The 22,647-nt window shown below is 33.2% G+C and overlaps 1 protein-coding gene across 4 annotated transcripts in view; it reads left to right on the forward strand.

The window, feature by feature from the left end:
- The window catches only part of PACRG (parkin coregulated), a 224,784-nt gene that overhangs the window by 140,036 nt on the left and 62,101 nt on the right, over positions 1-22,647 (forward strand). The window contains exons 6-7 of one of the 4 annotated variants that reach the window (XR_003526109.1): positions 13,600-13,709; positions 17,526-17,586. The exons of 2 other annotated variants lie outside the window; for them this stretch is intronic. The gene's annotated coding sequence lies outside the window, so the exon portion shown is untranslated. Of the gene's footprint in view, positions 1-13,599; positions 13,710-17,525; positions 17,606-22,647 lie in introns of those variants that run through there. One more of the 4 variants, XR_003526110.1, reaches the window with a different exon arrangement.

Below are 22,647 nucleotides of genomic sequence, written 5' to 3' on the forward strand. Positions count from 1 at the left end.
GCATTGTGAAAAGGCAGTTTCACTGTGGCACAGGAGACATGCTTGTTGGCCCCCAGAATCTATTCTTGAAAGGTCTTAAATTGCTTTGTTCTCTTTCTGTAAAATGAACTTACACATATCTAACTACCAACTAGCAGTGCAAACACTTTGATGAAACCAGATATGAAAGTTTTTCTTGCTTTGGAATACTTTTTCTAATATTTCTTGTTTTAGTGTAAATGAATACTTGTTACAGGGAGACTACTGTGTCACAGACCCTTATAAGGAAGAAATATGTATCCAAGAAACTTAAATAATCGAAAATGATTGGCATACACATATTTGTATGTGAAAAGGAAAATCGAGAACCTTCTATATGGAGTACGGCATCTGTAGGGATGAAATGAGAAAACCTGATGTGTGTGGGGGGGTGTGTGTGTAAATTTTAAGTCTTTTTTTTTAACGAAAGTAGATCTATAGTGAAGTTTCTATTATATTATTCTTATGGGTTTAGCCATTCAAGGTTCTATTGAGGAGACGCAAAGATTATTTTCTATCTTCTTGAAAACTAATTTCTTGATACATCAACTTTGTTATGGAGTTTGGACAATAGGTCAGATTCAACTAAATTTAGGGAGGGAAACAAAGAAGTAGCAGAGAATAAATTTAGACCTTTAAGGTGCTACTTCACAGAGTTCTTCTACATACTCTTATCAAACTTATAGAAAGTATTCCCGCTACTCTATCTGAAACTGGTAGGTAGTGAAGTCTCATTATTTCTTGTATGGAATCCCAAAGAAACCCAGGAAACTCCAGGTAGGAGCAGAGATTTGTTTGTGAAGCCAGCTGCAGAATAAGAATTTTATGTGTAACTTAGAAAAAACCCAAGGCCTTGGTAACTAGATTTCAAAATACTCCATATCTTGAATGGGATATATAGTATAGGTGTGCTGCAGATTTAAATATAAATAGTATAGAATATGTTCATGCAAAAAGATTATTCCAAGCCTTTTTCTTTTTTTTCAAAGGCTTTTCTTTTTGGAAAATAGTAAAATGGAAAAAATCTTTACATTTGCATTATAATATTCTTAATCCAAGACACCTACAAAATACAGGTTGCTATTTGTTTCATATTCTGTCCTCTGATGCAACCTAATAAATAGTTTCAGAATTTACTCTCCTATTTTCTAGGGCTCTGACATATAATTTCAGTCATGTCCCAGATCTTTAGGGCATCTCTGGATCATATACTGCGTATGAATAATATTAACTAAGGACTTCAATTTGCAATCATTATGTAGATACTAAGCTACGGAGAGCTTATTCAGAATTGAGGATTGTGAAATTGCCCAAGTGTCAAACTCTCAGTATAAAACGTTGAAATCACTGAATGCAAGGAGATTTTTTCCGTTTTTCAGATTCATATTCCTTTTGAGTTAAGCAGCATATATGTCAGCTGTGGTCTGTCTCTACATCATTCTTTGTGTTACTTCTTACGGAGAGCAAAGGTATTTGTGAACTATAATTCACAAAGCCATGTAAACAAATACAGTAGAAATACAGTCCCAACTGCCATGAAAATATGTGCTCAAACCTCTGTTTTGATAAAAGTAACTCTGAGGAGCAATACATGATACATGGGTGCAAAATTACCCTTTTAATATGTCATGTGGTGAAATGTAATATAGTTCTCCTGTTCAGATTTTATTCAGCAAAAAACATGCCACGTTACAAACTAATTTTGTTGGGTTTTTTTTTATTTACTTCCTATCCCCCCAGTACATGAATTCACTGAAGAGTTATGAATTAAAAGTGAACCAAACAAGTTCTAATTTTTGTGGATTTTTCTTACTTAGGCCTGATTATATAATGCTTATATAAAGATTATATTACTTTACAATATGTAAGACTTACAATGATTAACAATGGTTAAAGGTTATTTCTGTTTTGCTCTTATTCATTACAACTGTTCTTGTATCTTGTCTTATGTGTTATTATCTTTTTATCTTATTTTTCATTACTAAATATATGTTTTAGCTCCATTAGTTTACATAAGCATTTCATATATTGCACAATATTGAACATGTGTTATGTGAACAATGTTTAAACTTATTAGTTTAAACACTTTAAAATGGTATGTCTCTTTAGGAATATTTTCAAGTCACACTTTTAACACTAAAAAGATTTAAGAAAGCGAAGAATGTGTGTATCTACATTGCTGACATCATGATGGTTGTGTAATGTTACATATCTAAATGTCTATGTTAGTATGTGCTGACATGCAAAGCTAGTGGATTAGAAATACCCTAAACTAAGTATAGGCTGTATACCACAGCAAATCTTTTATTGTATGAACCAGGATCTGGTAAATCTATATTGCAATACAGACAGCAAAACCTATCAATACTGCATATTCTTGCATATTATTTTATTTTATGAAAAGTATTCAAAATGGAAAGTTTGAGTGGAAAAGAGTTGCTCTGAAATCTATACCATATACCATATCTATCCTGTTGTCTCTCAGGAGATTTTATTTTTTGCAAGGATGACTTTGAGTTTCCCTAGAGAATATATTTTGTAAAGTTGTTGGTGATTACAGAATAATCATAATAAAGTATATATACTTTAATTCATAGCTCTTAAAAAAGGGATAATCTGACATTCTAAAATCTTGGTATTAGAACTGTATTTTAACACCCTGGAAATGAGTAAATATTTAAAAGTTCAAAGAATTAAAATCAGTGAATTAAAAGAAAGATGGTTTTATTCTGCCTTCATTTAATAGAGAGCTGATACAGCTCTACAAAGCAGGATTTAGGGTGCTACCACTGTCATTATCTCAGGTACTTTTGAAAGCAGTAATAGAGGCAATGTAGTTCCCAAAGATGGATAAACACCTGTATTTGGGACAAGATTTTTTTAGCTAGCAATACATTATTGATATACATGGCTTGATAAATATAAGTTAATTTAAATAATAATTCAAAGAGCCTGGAAGTGTATTTTGTGGGATTCTGATTTTAAAATTTGAAATGCTGGTAGTTGAGAGAAACTTGCTAGACCTCTTTTTCCTGTTCTAGGAACTAATGTTTTCTGCATTGCCTTCATAAAGCCAGTTTCTCCAGTTTCTTTTCTCACAGAAAAGGAAACTTAATTTTTGACTTTCAAAAGTGTAGAAGTGTAGAAGAAGTAAGTCTTCTTACTACACAGTAATTAGCATGCATTATTCATACACTCTGTGATGCTATGCAGTATTCCCTTCTTGGTTTTTTGGTGCTTAGCTTCTACACTGAAGAAAAGTAGTGCCTGATTTCTTTTCCCCATCTTTAGTGTTTAGTTCCAGGCTTCAGAGGAGACAGTAAGGCTGTATCCTTACTGCTAAATTAAAGAAATATATATATTAAAAAAAAAAAAAATTAGTTCAAGTACTGGTTCCCTGATCATCCATATTGCTTAACTGGAAGCTCTGTGCCTGGCATGGATTTGGCCTGTGCAAAGTGGCACAACTGAGGCACATTTTCTTGTATCTTGGCACATTTTTTTGGCAATAAAGCATATGCAGGATCATTTCTCCAACAGATAGTGTGGAAAAAACTTTGGTGACTTGGGTACCTTCTTCCCATGTAGTTTCTCAGTACTGTTGCAAAGTGCTTGGTACCACTCTCAACCCTATCCTTGTTCCACTTCTAGTTCAGATGCTATGTAAATGGTACCGCTGAGCTGCACTACACCCAGGTCATTATTTCAGATACTTTGAACTGAAGAGAGAACTGAAGCCATAATAATCTTTTTTTGACTATCAGATAGGTGTCACCTGTGGCCCAAAAGATAGTGCCAAGTGCTATGCAGCACGCTTTTACCAGTTGGCCCCAGAGAGATAAACACACTCAAAAAATTTATTCCTTAGGTAACTAGAAAGTTACTTCAGTTATTGCCAGGACAGTCTTTTTATTTTAATGATTAGAACATGAATCTGAGATGGATTCATGCTTTGTACATGTTAATGTGGAAGTGTGAATAATTCCATACTTTTCCTGTGAATTTAGCACCCAACAGATCTCACCCTTTCTTTGTCCCTTCCCTACAAATGAAACAATTTTACAGCCACCTTCTTCCAACACCAGACGTGCTAGGTATGGTCGGATAGAGTGGAAAGGTAGGGGGGAAATTAGCACAGGAAGTTACTTCTGCTACTTCTATATTAGTGGAGATTCCTGGCACTCATAGGGTTCTCCAAGGGTAGTATCCATGTTGTTTTGCTGTTGATTTGCAAATCCCACAGTGCAATAGATTGGTAAATGAAATCAAGACACCTTGTCAATCTGAGTTGTTAAACAAACAATGGTCCTCAAATATCATCCTTCCTTTAAACTGTCTGCACAGTCTATGGCAATTAAAAAATGTTTGTTAAATTACTGGAATATAGCAGATTCTACATTGATTTGTTCTGTTTATGGGTTTCCTTAATTAGATATAGAAATTCAGACAGCAAATATGATATAAAAGTTGCATGTTAAAACATTTGATTGGGGTTTTTTTACGAGTAAAAACAATTGTATTTTAGTTGAGAATCTGAATAATGCAATAAAAAGTATATCAAGACTTCTCTGTAATAGTTAATTTTGAAAAATGTGTGCTTTACATTTATTTTTATATTTTTTGTTCTTTTACTTTCAATCTAACAAAAGTAGTTCTCATTACTGTAGAAGAAAGATATTTGTTCTGCTTGCATGAGTGCCATCAAACATAGAAAGTACATTATTCAAGGGCAGGATTCTGAACATGTTTGCTCTCCTATAATTAATATTTAGCATGTTCACCAACATTACAAGCAAAAATCCCTTTTGTTGCATTTTTTAGAACGACAAGCAATATGCTGTTTAGGTAAAGGAGCCATATGGAAGCAATGGGTCCAGTTTTCCTACCCTCATACACACTGAAGCAATACTTTTTATCATTATTGATCCCAAAGAAACAAATTACCCAGGGGAGCCAGGGGATTTCATAAAGGGAAGGCCTGTTCAAAGTCTTAATAAGAGCAGAATCTCATGCTAACCGAAGCAGAAGTGTTTAAATGCAGCAGCCCACATTATCAGATGCAGTGACAGTCACCAGGCCACAAATTCATTTTTTCCGAACACTAATTATATTAGCTATGCATATATTAATTATGTATTATGCTTCCTTTTACATAACATTATCTTCACATTGGAAGTAGCTGTGAGCATACAATATTGTTTTAATTTGTATTACTTAGTTTTCTGTGTAACATCTGTCCCTGGCCAGGCCAGGAACAGACTGTACCTTTTCTACTGTACTTTCCTGGTCACAAATCCCATTTAGCTGCTTCTATACTGTCATTATATCATTAAACTATGATTTTTTATCTTCCACACTGCATGTGTTTTGAATATGAACAAAAGTGGAATTTTGTGAATTCTTGAAAAATGGCAGGCAAGTCCTTCAATAGTTTCAGCTCTGTCTCTAGGTAACTTTCTGGTCTCAGGAATTTTTATATAATTTACCACTGGATTATTTCATTGCTCTTCTTTCAAGATGAGACTTTTGAAGTTGACCTCTTCCACAAATTTTGAATTTCCCGTTGTGGGTTGGGGAAGTCTCAAATACAGGCAGAAACTGGGAATGCTTGTAAAAATCTGTCAAACGTTTGGGATTGAGATACAAAGTTTAGCAGTTGGATGAGTACACATGATGAAATGACACTGTGAAAATCAAGACTCTTTTGCACAACATATATGAGGTGTACAAATTCTAAATATGAAGGCCTATAAATTACAAGAAAATCCATAATGATCCACATTGATCCGCACAATACTGTTAAATGTCTTTAGAGAGGTGTTAATTTTATTTCAAGACATTACTGAGTATGGAATTTATTTGAATTTAAAAAATGACATAAATGGTAGCATTATTGGAGAGAAAATATTTTTGAAGGAACTGTTCAGTTAGACCAATAATTAGTTAGACACTATAACCTTTAAGTTGTAGTGCAGGAATTAAAAAATATTTTCAGTAATAGAATCTTCTATTTCAAAAGTAACAGTATGATTTTTAAACATATTTTCTAAGAAATTACTCTACTCTCAAGAAAAAAACTGATGAATTGCAATGAAAAATGACATTTCATTTTTCTTTTTTAGTTCTAATGTAGATCTAACCTACATCTAGAAGCACAACTAGAAGCATATTGACCTGGAAAGGTTTAAATTTAGTTTAACTTTTATGTTTTCTACACTTCAAGTTTGTTTTCATCAGTATTTAGGCTCTTTCACTCCTGAGGACTTGCAGGTATGTCTTAATGTTGTAGTCAAGTGCAGATTTTTTCTCCTTCCTTCTATGAGAAAAACATTATTAAATCCAGATTTCCTTCTTCTCTTAGATATGAGAACATAAAAAAACCCCTTTATGCTGTTTCTATAAACATTGTTTTGTAAACTTTATAGAATTTTACTTACTGAAACAAATTATTTGAAGGGCTTCTTTGGTTCAGCTTAAATAGCAGCTTTGTTACAGAGTAGAATAATACATTAAGTCTGAGGTATTTTTTTTCTTTTTAATTCATGACTGTTTAAGTCATTGTTTAAAATCCAATGCTGCTTGCAATGTCATCTGGGAAAGAATGTAACAGACAATTCCCTACTGTCATGTAATAAACTTAGTTTTTTATTTATATATCCTTAGTACTTGTTGATTTTGCTTTATATATTTTCCATTTTATTTACAAATGTTTATGTAGAAATTCAAAATAAATTAAATTGTTACTTATGTTGGGCAAAAATGTATATTTAAGAATCTTTATAATTTATATGCTCTTATGTATGTATTTATTTATTTGTAGATATATCTAAACACATGTAAGCACATCCTAAAAAGATTACTTATGTTTATGTATTCTTAAGCTACTGTTAATTTTCCTTTTTTCCAGCACTTTTAATTGTGGTGTGGAATTTAAAAATATACCACAGCAGCAATGGAAGATGAATTATAATGGTACTTTAGCCTTCCATAAAGAATTTTTTTTGCGCACAGTTTTTTAACTTTTACTTGAGATTTTAAGTGCTTACTCAAATGGCAAACTGTTTCTATCACATCACATATCTGTACTTTATTCTGTAGAAGATGAACAGCAGGGATTAAAATTAAAGTGGTGATATGATTTTACATGATTAATTGCAGATGAAGATTAGAACCCTGATAAACTAATTACCAGAGAAGCTGCTCGGTGTGTTATTTTGCCATTCAGGCTCTGATAAATAAGAAGTGATTGGAGAGGAATGGGGATGTCAGATTTCACAGTAACTGAGATTACATTTTCCTCTTGTTTTTCAATGCATTCTTTACTAGCTTTTGTTACTCTTTGCCTTACATTTCTGTCAGTTGCTCATGTGCACAGTGTTTAAGCACTGTACTACTAGTCGTGATTGGCTGACAGTAGAAGAAGATCTAAAATTGTTTTGGGGACTTTGATTGCATGTATGCATGTGTCTGGGTACATATACTTACACACATAAAGAAGCCATATGAGGAGCGGCTGAGGTCACTTGATCTGTTCAGCCTGGAGGAGAGGAGACTGAGGGAGACTGAAACTGAGACTTATTGCAGTCTCCAACTCTCCGACTTCCTCGTGAGGGGAAGAGGAAGAGCAGGCACTGATCTCTTTTCTGTGGTGACCTGTGACAGGACCTGAGGGAATGGCCTGAAGTTGTGTATTCCCTGAAGTGGAAGTTGAGGTTGGATTTTAGAAGAAATTTCTTCACCCAGAGGGTGGTTGGGCACTGGAACAGACTCCCCGAGGAGGCGGTCACAGCAACAAACCTGACAGAGTTCAAGAAGCATTTGGATGATACCCTCAGGCACATGGGTGTGACTCTTGGAGATGGTCCTGTGCAGGACTCAATGATCCCTGTGAGTCCCTTCCAACTCAGCATATTCTGTGATTCTGTAATTCTGTGATATATTAATGGATATACAGAGATTATATCCTACTCTTCTGGAAGACATTTCTTACTTTTAGCTTGTAAAAGTATTGTAAAACTTGCTTATTTGGAGTCTGTGCCATATCCAAAGAGAGCAGGTTGATGCCAGTTGTGAAGTAGAAAAGGTGGTACTACAGTGCTGTTTCTGGGCTATGGACAGTTTTCCACATGTTTTGGTATCTGGTGGTGTCAAAAACACTGGGACAAGACCAAGCATCTGCAATTTGCTATATTAATATAGCCATCTCCTGCAGGAAACAGATCACAAAAATTATAATAAATTTCTATATGATAACATAGCTATTACATGAGAATCTCTTTATCTTATGGATCTTTGACGGCAGTGTAGCATGTTGTGCATCTTAAACATCAGATTCTTAAGTCTTCAAGGTGCCTGTGTTTTCAAAGTGCTGGGTTTTATGATATGCTGTATATTGGAAGGGAGGAATGATACCTTTCAAGTACAGTTCCTCCATAGCCACCTAGACTGAAATCTAGCTGACTGTTACACCATATTGATATCTGTGTTTGTGCCTTTCTTGAATGTCTGTTTTGTTTTCTTAATTTGATAAATTGTATCTTTATATCTATTTCTAGGTTCAGATTTTAGCAGAGAATTCTAGGGTGACCTACTGCAGAGAATATTGAAACTTTTATACACAGAGAAATTGCTATACAATCCAGTTGCTCAGTCATAGTGTCTTTCAGGCATCCAAAGCCATTATTAATTGACCTCAGTAGCTTCATTAAAAAGAGATAGAACAAGTTACATTTCTGTGTGTCAGTACAGATGGTGATAGCCCCAGAACTGTTGCTTCAAGCCAGAGATCACAGGCTATTTAAAACAGAGCATATCCCTCGATATACTTCCTACTGATCATGGTCCATTAACAGTACTAAGTTCCGGTGGGAGAGAGGGCTAGTCAAGAACTCTGCTTGGCTGCTTTAGGGCAGAGCCTGTGTTATGCAGTTTACTGCACTAATTATATACTCTTTATGAGCTCATTAGAGGACAATAAAGGAAAATGAAAACAGTTTGCAATATGTGTGGTCAAATTAGCCACACAGAGAAATTATGGTTCGTACTTAAATGCTGTTTAGAAAGTGCCCATTAAAAAAAATGTAGACTCTTATGTATGTACACTGTAATGATGCTTAAACTAATTTTCTTTAATGTGTTTATTTTTCAATTTGGGAATTGAACCCTGTTTCTATCTGATTAGAATGCAAAGGAAAGATTTGAATGAAACAGGCAACAGGATATCTATAGCCATATTCTTCATGGAAATTGTTAATTATGCAGATCTGAGTTGGTGGTCCATTTGCAACATTTTAAGGTTGAAATCTTATCTCTGTGTAAGAAAGAGACTATTTTTAAGTTGACAGACCACTTACGACTATCAATTTAAGTCTGCATTTAAGGCTGTCCTATATGCATGTAAATGAAAATAAATTGCACTTAAGTGCAGTTAGGAATCTACTTTAAATAATTCATGGTAATTTGAAGAAAAAACATTTTAAAAATTTCTTTAATAAACACTGTGTACATATATTTTCACTATTTCATATACAAAATATCATCAGTATGGATAGAAGTTGACAGTGGTATTCAGCTGCGAAGGGTTTTTCTTCTCTGTAGGTGTACAAAAGTTTATGTATGCAATTTATAAATGGGGAAAGTAGAGTAGACGTAGACTTGCTTTATAGCTGCAACCAAATCAGATCAAGATGGTGCTGCAGGAGACAAGCTTTCCTCAAGCTGCTTAAAAGTTGATATAGTTGCATGTGTCATTGTTCCTTGCCCCAAGCCTGTCAAATTACTTGGAATTTTCAAGACTTTCAGTTAACCCAGATCATTCTACTTAGGATTGCATGTGCAACCATACTGGTAGACTTGATGTGGGGAATTACTTTCAGGGAGGGTTGGGTATACAATGGATATAATGAACATCTGAAGGCTAGCAGATTACCTGCCAAGCTCAGCTTACCCAAAATGAAGTGTACTGTTAATGTATGAATTGCTCAGGATTGCCTAGTTAGGAGCAAACCAGATTTCTGGTGTTTTGACCAATTGAAATTATTTCATACAACAGTTCTTAGCAAAACCCATTTAAAATTTCAGCCCAATTATAAGTCTAAATTTCTAAATGAACCCTGATGTGCTTTGACCAAAGATTTTATAAATCTGTGTTATCCTGAAACTTCTTTTCTAATGGTTTATTGTAGTTTTTTCACTACAGTTGTTTACTCTGGTGTTTTGGTTTTTTTAATCTGCTGTAATGAAATTCTTTCAGCATAAACTAGATATATCACATACCTATGGAGTCTATTACTAGGTTTAAATTTGGTATCTATTGATATGGGCTTGTTTCATTGAGGAAATAACGTGATAGGCCCTCAAAACACTTTTTTTTCCCTATTCTTTCTGAAGTAATCCACTGATGTGAAAATTTGGGATGAACTTGTATCAAGAATTCTCACACATTTGTAGATTTCATCATCTTCCAATCACTTATTGTATGTGTAGTCATAACATTGACACTGAAGTAATGCTTACGCACTTTTCGATTTTCAAGTAAGTTCTCCCTCTTGATTCCTTCTTTGGACAGAAATTTGACCAATTTTCATGTTAGAAGAGCTAATTCTTTCACATCAATGTAAAGAAGTACTGTTTATCATTTGTATGTTGCCCAGCTGTAAAATAAAAATCTCGGTAGATGCTTTGAGTATTATAGTTTATTCTCAGAACTTAAATATATCTTGAGACATAAATGTTGAACAAAGTAAGATATTATATGTTTTATTATCATGAACACAGAATTGTGTTAGTGAGAGAACACTGAATCTCATGCAGGGTAGAAACTGATTTCATGCTTTAACCCTTGTTATAACCAGAAGTTTGGTTTGGGTTTGGAGAAGTTGTTGCTGTTGTTGTTGTTGTTGTTGTGGCTTTTCTGTCCTCTAAATTAAGATTGATTGAAAATAATTGTCTTTACTTATTATTACTACTAATATCTAAAATTCTCCAAAACAAAAATAATTGGTTAGAAAAACATAGAAAAATAAACAGAAGTGAAACAAGGGGGCATATAGTCACATCTGCATGAGTGTAGTGGGGACTACATTTGAACAGCTGCAGAAGCCCGTCAGTCTTAAAGTTCAGACAAGTAGGTGAATGAACTTTATTATGTATTGTGCAAAGCACCTCTTTCTGATCAAAGCTATATAACAGTAACTCTGTTTATAAAAACAAAAATAACGTAGAAATCAACATAAGCAGATTGTATGTAGTCAGAACTATCACCACTTTGTGTCTGATATATAAATTTTTGTATATGATACATAGATGTAGTTCAGAACTTCTCTGTTTTCCCCTGCTTCTTTTATATAACTTAATCTAAGAACTTATAAAGTATAAATAGTATAAAATTATGTTTAAAATGGCTTGTTGATGAAAATTATATGATAAATTTCTGTTAAGTTGCACATTTTTAATTTAAGGTAACACGTATGTATGATATTATATACTTTCCAACAAAAATGAATATAGTTTATTATAATATCATAATATTTGTGATATTATTATCCTAAATTTATCAACTATTAATTTCAAAACAATAGACTTCCCAGTGTATCCACTACTGTACTTTATCAGGGTGCCATGTAGAACAGACTATCAGAAAGTACATCCTAAAAAAAAAGAAATTCCAATTTTATATTGCTCAAATCCAAGTAACTGAACTTCCATTCTAAGCTAGAAACAATAACTAGACAAAGCTTCAAATTGTGAAATCATTGCAGTTTTATTGCAAAAGGGGTTTTTTAAAAAACAGTTACAGTTATGGATTATCAAAGAAAATTGGCTCGGTTTTTCTTTAGGATAACTGGACTGTTTCTCCTTCCTCACTAACTGACCACAGTTCTTTTAACCTTAACTGAATCCTACTGGATTCCTCAAACCAGAAAATTAACTGCACGAAAAATTTGAGAGCCTACATCTGTATGAAGAATGCAATGTATTTTTTAAAACACACTGTTCTGTTACCAGTAATTTATTGCCCCTCTTCTTTTCCTGCACGTGGTGCCTACTCTGGGTGGCACTGCAGTCCAGAGAATTTTTCTTTTCCATGGTGGCTGGTTGTGACTGCAACATTGGTGGATTTTGTGGGCTTCCTTTAGAAGTGGAAGTAGAGGTCAATAGAGTGAGAAGGAATAGGGCTACTTCAAAGAGGAACTACCAGAGAAAATGGCTTACACTGCATAACTCTTTAGGTTTTGATGTTACTACATTTCTTCTGTCAATGTTCTCATAGCTTTGCCACCCATCTCTTAAGTATTAACTTTTTTTGAAACTTGGATCATAATATCCTTCCAAACTCAGCAATTAGAGAACAGTCTGACCCAGGAAGGATTCCCATTGATTTTAACTTTAATGAGAATTGGATAAGCCCATAAATGAACAATTTGTATTGCCTTTTAATTAACTAAAGTGGCCAAGTTAGTCATCACAACAGAATCACAGGACTATGTGTACAATTGGTGTTTCAGCTCTTCCTAACTGTGCTATTAGAGGTTATAATTCATCTTATCAAAGTGTAATCTGGACAATTCTCCCAGTCAATAATCATTTGAAAAGAAAAAGGATCCTTTTTGCCAGACTACAGAGAGCCACAAGTTCAATAATGAAATGATTGACTCTGCACTTCCAAGAAAAAGTAGTTAAACTGCATGCAGTTTGCTCTTTACTTTGACAAAACATTAAAGACTGAAGCTGTATTTACTCCAAATGAAAATTGAAAATGAATTGGAATGAGAAATAAATCTTGATTTGGTACTGTACCCAAAGCCTTTCCACCCGTACTAGAGCATAGGTGCATGAAGCCATTGTCTATCTGGCTGCTACATTTTACCGTCCAGCTTTTGTATTCTAAGAACTACACTGTATATCTAAGGTTTTAAAATTCTTTGTGAATTCTTTGAGTCCACCTGTTCAAAGTATGTTAGAGTTATAAATTATGTTAGTTAGGAAATGATAGTAGCTGAAGTGCTTTGTAACGAACTAAAAGTAAGGTGTATAAATAACACTAGCCAACCCTTGAGTTTGATCTAGATTCTAAATTCTGCTTGAAGTGGTATGATATAAACAGATGATTATGTACTTACTGCTATAATTTTTAATACAAGCAGAGATCAATATTTTATATCTACTGAAATCAGTGAGTTTAATTGACTCAGAGCAGAATAGAATTGAGTCTGGAGCATAAAAGATAGTATGAACAAATATGAATATCATATTAAATGTTGCTAATCTTGTGAAGCAAAGTAGTTCATGTACTGGGAACATGAAAATTAGTTTTCAGAGAAAAATAGAAAATAATAGAAAATACAAAATTCATAAATTATAAAATTTGCAGGGAGCTGATCAAATACCCACCAAAACCTGATAGGTGTTGATTTGAATTTCTCTTTGAACACAGAAAGTAGATCTGAACTGTAATATGCTGTGTATCTTCTGAAAATGTTTTTTTCAGGGTCTTTTGGGTGTTATTCCACTAAGTACAACATACTTAAATATTTCTGACTGCAAGAACTTGAGTTTCAATGTTTTATGTTTTTTATTTAGAGTTGAACATTCTACATCTTATCTGTGTCAGCAAGCATTTAAACAACTGAGGCAAACCAGAGCAGATTTAACAGGAGTGAGAAAACACAAACTAATGCATAAAACACAAGGTAATACATAATATGATGATCAGAGCAGTTTCAGTGGGAAGCAAGAAATGCAGATATAAGTCCTGTCAATCTGAGAAGAAAACCTGAGTGTTTCAGTGTGCTGGGTGATTCTCTACCCTTTTCATGGGTACAGGAGAAACTGCCACCATCTCTTTCTAATTTCTGAAGTTGAGTGTCTAGGCTTTAGTTCCATTTGTTTCCTTAGTTTAAAATGTCTAAGATGGAGGTAATAATTTTCCCAATTTTTATTGCAATGACATCTTTTTAAGAAGATCCAGATGTAGTTTTTTAAAAAAAAAAAGGTGAATTATAATATAAATGACTAGGAACATAAAAAATTCTACTTTCCTTTTGCTGTCAAATTAAAAACTACAGTTTAAAAGCTACGTTACTCATACTAGTCATCCCAGACTGAGATTTGGAGCTGTGTATCATGAGGCTTGAAGCCAAATTTTCACTCAATTTCTTATGGGCTACTTCAGAGGCAGATAGACATCCTTGTATATGGTCACAGTAACTTGTCTGAGCTTCTGTATGAAATTCAGTATTATATACTAAAATACTGTTTCTCTCAAATATATCTGGTTAGCCTCCAAGCCCTGTGTTGCCTGAAGAGGACCTTAGAAAATAAATTATGGGCCTTACTTCTCCAGCAGCTGCTTCCATTCTTTGACAGTCAAGTTCCATTTTCAGTTACTGAAACATAGGATTAGACACCTGGTTTTAGATCCCCAAAGTCTAGCAACTTTGGCCAGAAAACTAAAGTATTTTTGTGAAATTCTGTAATCGCAATTTAACCTTATGATGCCTACAAATCCTCTTTTGCTCATAAAACAAAAAAGAAAGAAATATTAGAACTGAGAAGATAGAATTTTTTTTTTCATGTTCTAAGGCTATCTGTCATTTAAAACAGCTGAGCTAGGGATTAATGGATTCAAAAATACTTATAATTCTGGCAAAGTTAGATATGTCAGGAAGCTCTCTCAAAGGTATCCCTACCATTACTATTCTGTAATTTATGGTAAAGGGTATACAGTAGCAGGAGGTAAAAATCTATTCAAGGCCAACTTGTTGTATTCTAGGAAGTCTCCATCCTATGCCCTTTTGATGTCTTGAGCCATTTTGTCAAGTGTATTCTAAAGTGAAGATAATAATGTTGTTAGAACATAAGCTAGTACCTATAGTACACTTGGATGGCTCCTCATGGAAAAGTACATATGCTGCTGGTAACCAAAATAATTTAGATTTTTGCTTATGAATCTTTATTTTACTTTCTCATATGCAGTATGCATTTTAAAAGCAAACTCTTTATTGGTTTCATTTGCTTATTCAATGGAACAGTCACTCTTCTTACCCATACAAAGCCTAAATAGTAAACTCATTTCTTTGACACCAAACTGACCATGGTGTGTAATTGCCATTAGTTTTTTATTAGTCATCTAACATTAGATGGAGTTAGTCATCGTACTGGTACATGTTATTATTATTCCAAACACAGTGATCTAAAGGGAATCATAAAATCAGAGGAAATGTACTAGATCTCCTAACCTATCCCCAGCTAGTGAAGGTCTGCTTTGTACAGTATGTTACAGGTCTAATAGAGAGTAGTAATAAAATATTAATAGTTTTGGTTTTAATTTCTGAAATATAGCATCCATTTATAAATAGGCTATGCATTGACATTAGATATTAAATTTTCTCATGTGTTTTCTTTCTGTAAGTAAATAATGAATATAAAGGTAGATAGTCTAGCTTAAAAGGCAGAGGTCTAGCTTAAAATGTGAGGACTTCCATTACTATAAAGTAATTATAATTGCAGGCAATAAAAATGCTAATGCTATTTTTTATTGGACCAAAATAAATTTGAGCAATTCTGTAACTATTACTTGAGGTCAGACAAGCAGATTTAGTATTTTTCGTACTACTTCTCCAGTATATTAGCTAATAAGTTTAAAAGCTTTGAAAAAGGTAATATAGGAAGTTAAATACTATCAATGTGATCATACTTAACATCATTTAATTGAAAATATTTAAGCAGAAAAGACATTATAGAATCTGAGTCATATACTATGCACAAAATGCATGCTTGAGCAACTCCAGAGGTTGAAAATGCTTAAAGAATTTCTATATTAATTATAAATCCTAAATTACATTGACATATATATTTCTATAACAAGACTGCTACTGTATCATCTATAGTTACTAAAACACAGCTGAACATTTTGTTATTTGTGTAAACATGAACAATGAAAAGACTGTTTATTCCCAGAATAGGAGAGAAAAGTATTCTAATTACAGTTTGCATTGTTTTGCCTGTGGGTTCCCCAAGAGCCAGTCCCTGATGGGAAGCTGCTGCCTCACATTCAGTGATGCATGAACTCAGCCTCTTTGTTCTGAAACGGGGAAAAAAAAAGTATCTGTGCAGTACTATTTCTTGACTACTGCATGTAAAAGGTTATTGTACTTGATTCCTCTGCATCTGCACAGAGCTGACACAGAATCTGTCCTTTCTCCTTTCCACTTCTGCATGTAACTATTGTTAGTTTCTTTCTTCTGTCATCAAAAGACGTAGTGAAAGTAGGGTAGAATCAATCTTTTCTTTCTCTGGCAATGAAAGAAAAATTTTGTGAATTTATACATTGATATCTGAATAATTGTTTATTATGTAAACTGTTCAGAATATATCGATGAAGGGGAAAGTAAGCTCATAATCACCTGTCCCTTTGGGCAAAATACATAAGCTAAACCAAGTGCCACCAACAGTTATATTATTTACATGTCATGCAAATTTATTTTCATTTTTGGCAAAGTATTGCATTCACTTTTAAGTAATGAATACTCATACTGAAGTTCTGTTTTATACTATTCTCTGAATAATTAAATCATATGGAAAAATGTCAGAAGACAAAATAAAATGTATTTATTCTAGCCATATCTTCTTACAGCATGGCATATCGTGTGAAAACAACATTAAGCATTTTATGCCATCTGTGCTGGTTGAGGATACATTTACAATAGAATATTCCTTTTCAAGTTGCACACAGTCAGCTTATAGCAATAGGCATCTAAACAGAATGATCTACAAAAGCAGACAGCCACTGATATTTGGTTCACTTTAATCCACTCCTTGAACTTTGTTTTATCTTTGGGAGATGGAGCTTGCTCATCATGCTGTCATTCACAGCTTTATACAAATAACATACATTTTTTCTGTAGTGAATAGATTTTAATGAAGTAACTTCTGAATACTAAATACTAACAGAATCTAAGTAAAATATCAGTGTTCCTTAAAATAGATGGTTTTATAATATTTTTATAATATTTAAAAATATTACTCTATAGTATTTTGTAGTTTATTTTATATATTATTCTAGATGTTATAGATAGCATATAATAGATAGTTTTATATTATTTATTAGTTTTCATAATATTAAAAAATATTCATATAATGCAGGAAAATTACCACCATTTCCCAAGGACTGTACGTAAAATTTCTGGTAAATGTAAGAAGTCTTAGATTCTAGTTGGACATTACTGATAGTCGTTGTATACCAGATCTCCATAAGTGATCTGTAGAATCAAGGAATATATTGTTTCAGTCTGCACTTGTGTAAATTGCATTTTTCAAGTCACTTTCTCAAACAAGGCTAGTGTGTATTTGAGACTTGTTATGTGCAATTATTATCATTTAAATTACAGTAATTTGATGTCTGCATTTTTTTCTGAACTTGATAATAATTAGAAATGGTTTTACAAAAAGAAAAAATAAAAAAATTGCAGATCAAAATGCCTTGATTCTCTATTTTGTCCAAGCAGAGCTTTCACACCTGTGACAAAGGACCTGCTAAAAAGTGGTTTGAAGCTCCCTCACTCAGAAGGTCCATCTTCAGTCTAAGGTAGAGCTGCAGAGGACAGAGGATGAGTCTGCTTAAGAGAATTTGTTTTTCTCACCCTACATGTAGAGTCCCAGCATGAGCTGGGAGGACTATCCTCTTTCATGCTGGGGTTTCTTTTCTCATCTACCGTGTTCATTGTGCAAGAAATCTCCTTTATTAATTAGTTAGATGTGATTTTTTTGCTTAATCTTCATTAAGCATTTGGCTTTTAATCTCAATACTTTGCTCTTGTAAAGTATGCTGCGTAATTTCACATCAAAGATGCAAGAGTTTTCATAGAACAATAGAAAAGAGTCAGAAAGCTGTTGTGTATCACAGGAAAAATGTATGTATGTTGATTATTAAGAAATACTCTTTTCTTGTCACAGCATTAATCACTTATTTCCTTTTCCAAAATGCCTATTATCAATGCTAATTATCAATGCCAATACCTCCTTAAAGGACATTCAACTTCGAAACACTTAGGAGGCAAAATCTTGGACACTAAGAAGTATTCAGTCTCCTGAGGAGAAAAAACCCTAAACAGTTAACCAAACACGATACATTGATTATTACCAGTTTCTACTCAAATTTATCACTATAATTTTGTCCTCCCTCATTTTGGTTCATTAAATCTGTCTAGAAAAAGTTCAGGGTGCTTAGCAGCTCTGTTATTTTGTCTCAGTGATGGACTCTCAGCATATACATACTGTGCATACTGTGTATAATATATGTGCTAATGTCTGAATAAGAATATTTTCAAATGTATTATGAACAGTTCCATCTGGTAAAATAAGCTGTCAAAATGACTTTTTTTTTTAATTAGACTTGCGTGAAATTGCAAGAAATTATGGTAGGCATTGTTTGTAGAAGAAGATCTCTTTTATTAAATTGCCTGATAAAATTAAAGGAAATACTTTTTTCTGATATTCAAACTCCAAGTTAATTTCAGAAATTTTTGAAAATGTATTTGTTGTTTGATACTGATTTACTAAATTACATCTGTCTTGATGTTTCAGAGATTTCCCATTCACTGTATTTCATAAAAACTGGTCATTAGATGACCATTAAATATTTCTTTTTCCCAAGAAACTCTCTTGTATATGCAGTTTTGCACACAGTTTGTGTAAACAGTCTTTGCATGTAGCCAATCTACCCCTCAGGAATAACTGTAAATTCTACCTTTTAGATATTTATATTTAGCTCATTTCAAGAAAATGTCATGTGTTTCTTCTGCATCTCTCTGTGCCTTCTATGAGCAAAATTATCAGCCTACTACATTCCAAGTGGTGACAGCGCTATGCTACTGTTCTCTGTTGCTTGCGGATTGTTCAGTAGAATAGAGCATATTCCAGACAGATTTAATCTTAAAATATGCAGTACTAATTGTGAAAAAAGGCAGGAGGAAGATAAAATCAGTGGCAACAAGATAAACTCCTGGTTGATCTCAGTCAGCAGTATTCTTTGAACACGGACACAAATAGACAGTAAGCTTTGCAAATGTGCTAAAATTTGAAAATGTGCATCATGTATCAAAGGAGGAGAAATATTGGCCAAAGGGTATTTTGATCTGAAATAGCATTACAGAATTACCTTGTGTTCTTTTATTTAGCAATTCTAATAAGGGCGCCTAAAGATCAAACATGCTTTGTTTGTGTTGGAGAAATTAAATCTAACTGATGAAAAACTTATGATAAGTATTAGATTAGACAATTTAAAGGCTAGGTAAAAAAAAAAATATACATGTTTTGTTAAACTAGCTTCTAGTTGTAAAAGACCTTAATTACTTCAGTCTCTAGATAAATTCTGTCCATATCCAGACAGCTAATAGGTAACAGGTTGATTCTGCTCTTAGCTCTGTAATGACAGCATGGAGAGGATTGTTTACAGCAATACAAATCATATACAATAGGAGAACAAACACAGAAATATACTTAATCAGAAGCATTTATGCCTTGGTTTGGTTTGATTGTTGTTTTTTTTCTTCTATACTGCTGATTATGCTCAGGAAGAGAAATGAATTTTCATCCTTTTAGTGTAAATCCTGTATTCTTTAGTAACATCTGTCTTTCTCCCACATTAATGTTTTTTAGATTGAAGGAGCATTTGCACTTCTGAGTCACCAGTCAGTTGTGACAGTATGCTCATGCCTCAGGATATTGAGTCCAATGGTTTCATGTATATTAGTCATCTCATTTGCAAGATTCTGAACATGTCCTCTTCAGGCTTACCTTAATGCACAGATTTTTTGCAAATATAGGTTTCACGGGCTTCCATAAACCATATAATGAAAGAATAAACAAGATGCTATGAGAACCTGTACTTGACAGTGTATGAAAACTAATTAAAAAACCTCATTTTCTTTTTCAGTTTTTGAGAGCAGTTCCTTTCATTTCCTTGAAAAATCAACTTATCTAGTTTCATCTTAAATTATACAAGCCTATTTACTTTTCTTTTAAACACTCAATCAGAACTCCTGAGTATTGAAATTAGCAGGGGTTTTCCTATTGACTTCAGTGATACTCAGTTTTCTCTACATTTCTCTGTGCCAAATCTTGTTTGTGATGCAGACAGTTGACATTTCACATTGTTAGGATCTGGCCTTCCGCAATTATTATATTGTCTTTATTTATTTATTTTCTTCTTTGTTGTTGAAACAACAGGAATATCTGGTTGGTGTAAGGCAAAAACATTTCATATTTCTGTGTAAAGGAATGTGGGTAGAGAATGTATACACTATCTTCTTCTATAAGGGGTTTTTGAACATGATACGCAACTGAAGAGTACATGTATCTGAAAATGATGGCATATTATAGCAGCTGATAAATATATTCTGCAGTTTATTTAAATAGCTTTCTTTCTGCAGAGTTTGGTTCAGTGGCAAAAGAATTTACAAACACAAGAATTTGTTAACAAAATTCTACTACTATTAAAAAAACCAGTAGAGAAACTGAGATGTTTTGATTTAGCTCCCTGAGCTGATAAACCAGTTCTACGTGCTGAATTACAGGTTTAAAAACTTGAGTTTTAACCGATACACTTCCTGGCCTCCCTGGCCACTCAAGAAAATTGACCAAAATCTTGCACTGAAAAGAATGCTACAATATCAAATAAAACCTGCATTCCATTAAAGAACATGGTATGTGACAACACATTATCTTAATTTTCATTCTACACAGTTTACAAATGAATCACTCAGAATAGAAGTGCAGGGAATCGCATGCTCTTCATTATTGATTTGTGTATCAAATGTCTTGAGTGTGTATTCTTAAGTCAGCACCAAACAGATGATGTTATCTTTGTCTGAATTAAAATATAAGAAATCCAGTATATTCTGATAAATCTTCAATATTTTGGGAGCTTAGTTCTCTGTGACATTGCTTTGCTATATTAGAACATTAATGATAGAAGTGGTATTTTATCAGAAATTTTATTGTGAAAACTTTACTGTAACAATGTTTTATTATATTCTTATTAAATTTTGGCCTAGAAAGTAAAACTTTCTCTCCATCCTTTGCAACTAACCACAAACAGGAAGTAAAAGGCATAACCAGTGACCAAATCTGCATTCTAGTTTTGCTACGATTGCTACAACTACAGAAGATATGGTAGTGTGTGTTAAGGTTGCTGATACCAAATTCTAAATACAAACATTAAAACCCCAGATCATCGTGAGCTATGATTCCTTCATGAATTTAGGAATCATTAACTTGTAACGTATTTGCATGCATAATTTCAACTAAGCAATCCAAATTTTTAAAAAAATCTTTGTTGCGACTCCAAGTATACATATGCATGGGTGTTTATTAGCATGCTTGTGTGTATATGTATCTTTCTGTATCTAAGCATCTCCTATCATATGGCACTTTAGAGCATCAAGGATCAGACTGAGGGCAAGTGAAATATCTGACAAGTAGCAAAGGGGGCTGGAATATGTGTCACTAGTGGGAGTAAGGGTATAGCATGGATTCAGCTGTAAGTGTAAGGTATTCCTGTAAATATTTGTTCTCTCACAAGTTTTAAGATAAGTAGAGAAAATATGTATAAAAGGTATGTTGTTAATTAATCACACAGCTCCTCTGTGAGATTTTAATCAATATTTACATATATTGTAAATAATGTATTTATGAAGTTTTAATTACTTAAAGCTAGAGACATCCAAGCTAACATATTATGCCAGTGTTTTGTTCTGTGTTATTTTAATCAGTCCTTTAAAAAATCATTTAGCTTCATATCTTTCATTGAATCAAAGAAAACATTCACAAATATTCTATCTAATAATAATTAATTTGAGTTAGGGAAGAATACATATATATATAAACTATTAAAAATTAAAATAATTAATTTTAACCACGTTTTCAATGCACCTGTAACTATGGATTTACAACTAGCCTATCCAGAATAATACAATAATATAAATACAAATTCCATGGAAAAATTATTTTGACAAATAAAAAATTAAATAAATAGAAAGGTAAACTCTCCTAATTAATTTAAGACTGTTCAATTGATGTTAAACATACACAGCATTTCTTTTGCAAACAGGCCATTTAATGATGCAGGTTGACATACTATACATGAATGTTTCAATTGATTTGTTTTGGTGATATATGACACTTTGTTTAGAAGTGTAATACAGGGAATTAATCAGTATACTAGGTGTATTAGGGACAACCTTAGAAGCTGATGTCAAAATGCAGTCATTTTTGGGAAGATACTGATGGCCACAAGTGAAGGGATCGCTCAGAGGGAATTATTTCCTGGCTTCATGTTCATCGATGGTGTGATTGCTCATACAAGTAATGTTACAAAACCTTTGTAGATAAAAATATCTGGTATGAAAAAAGTAAAACAAATACAAAATTCTCATAATCACCATATAGTAGAAAAACAGATTTGTTTTAATATATCTAGGTGAAGCATAGTAAACCTGTAAACAAAGGATACACCTTGTACTTACATAATAGAGCTTGTCTTTGAAAATGATGACCCAGAAAAGAACATAAGGTCATTGAAGACCACTGCATCAACAGGAATTCTTGATGCCATGCTATGGTTAAATG

This window comes from Corapipo altera, unplaced genomic scaffold (assembly GCF_003945725.1).
Source record: "Corapipo altera isolate COAL_440 unplaced genomic scaffold, ASM394572v1 2b, whole genome shotgun sequence".
Taxonomy (NCBI): Eukaryota; Metazoa; Chordata; class Aves; order Passeriformes; family Pipridae; genus Corapipo; species Corapipo altera.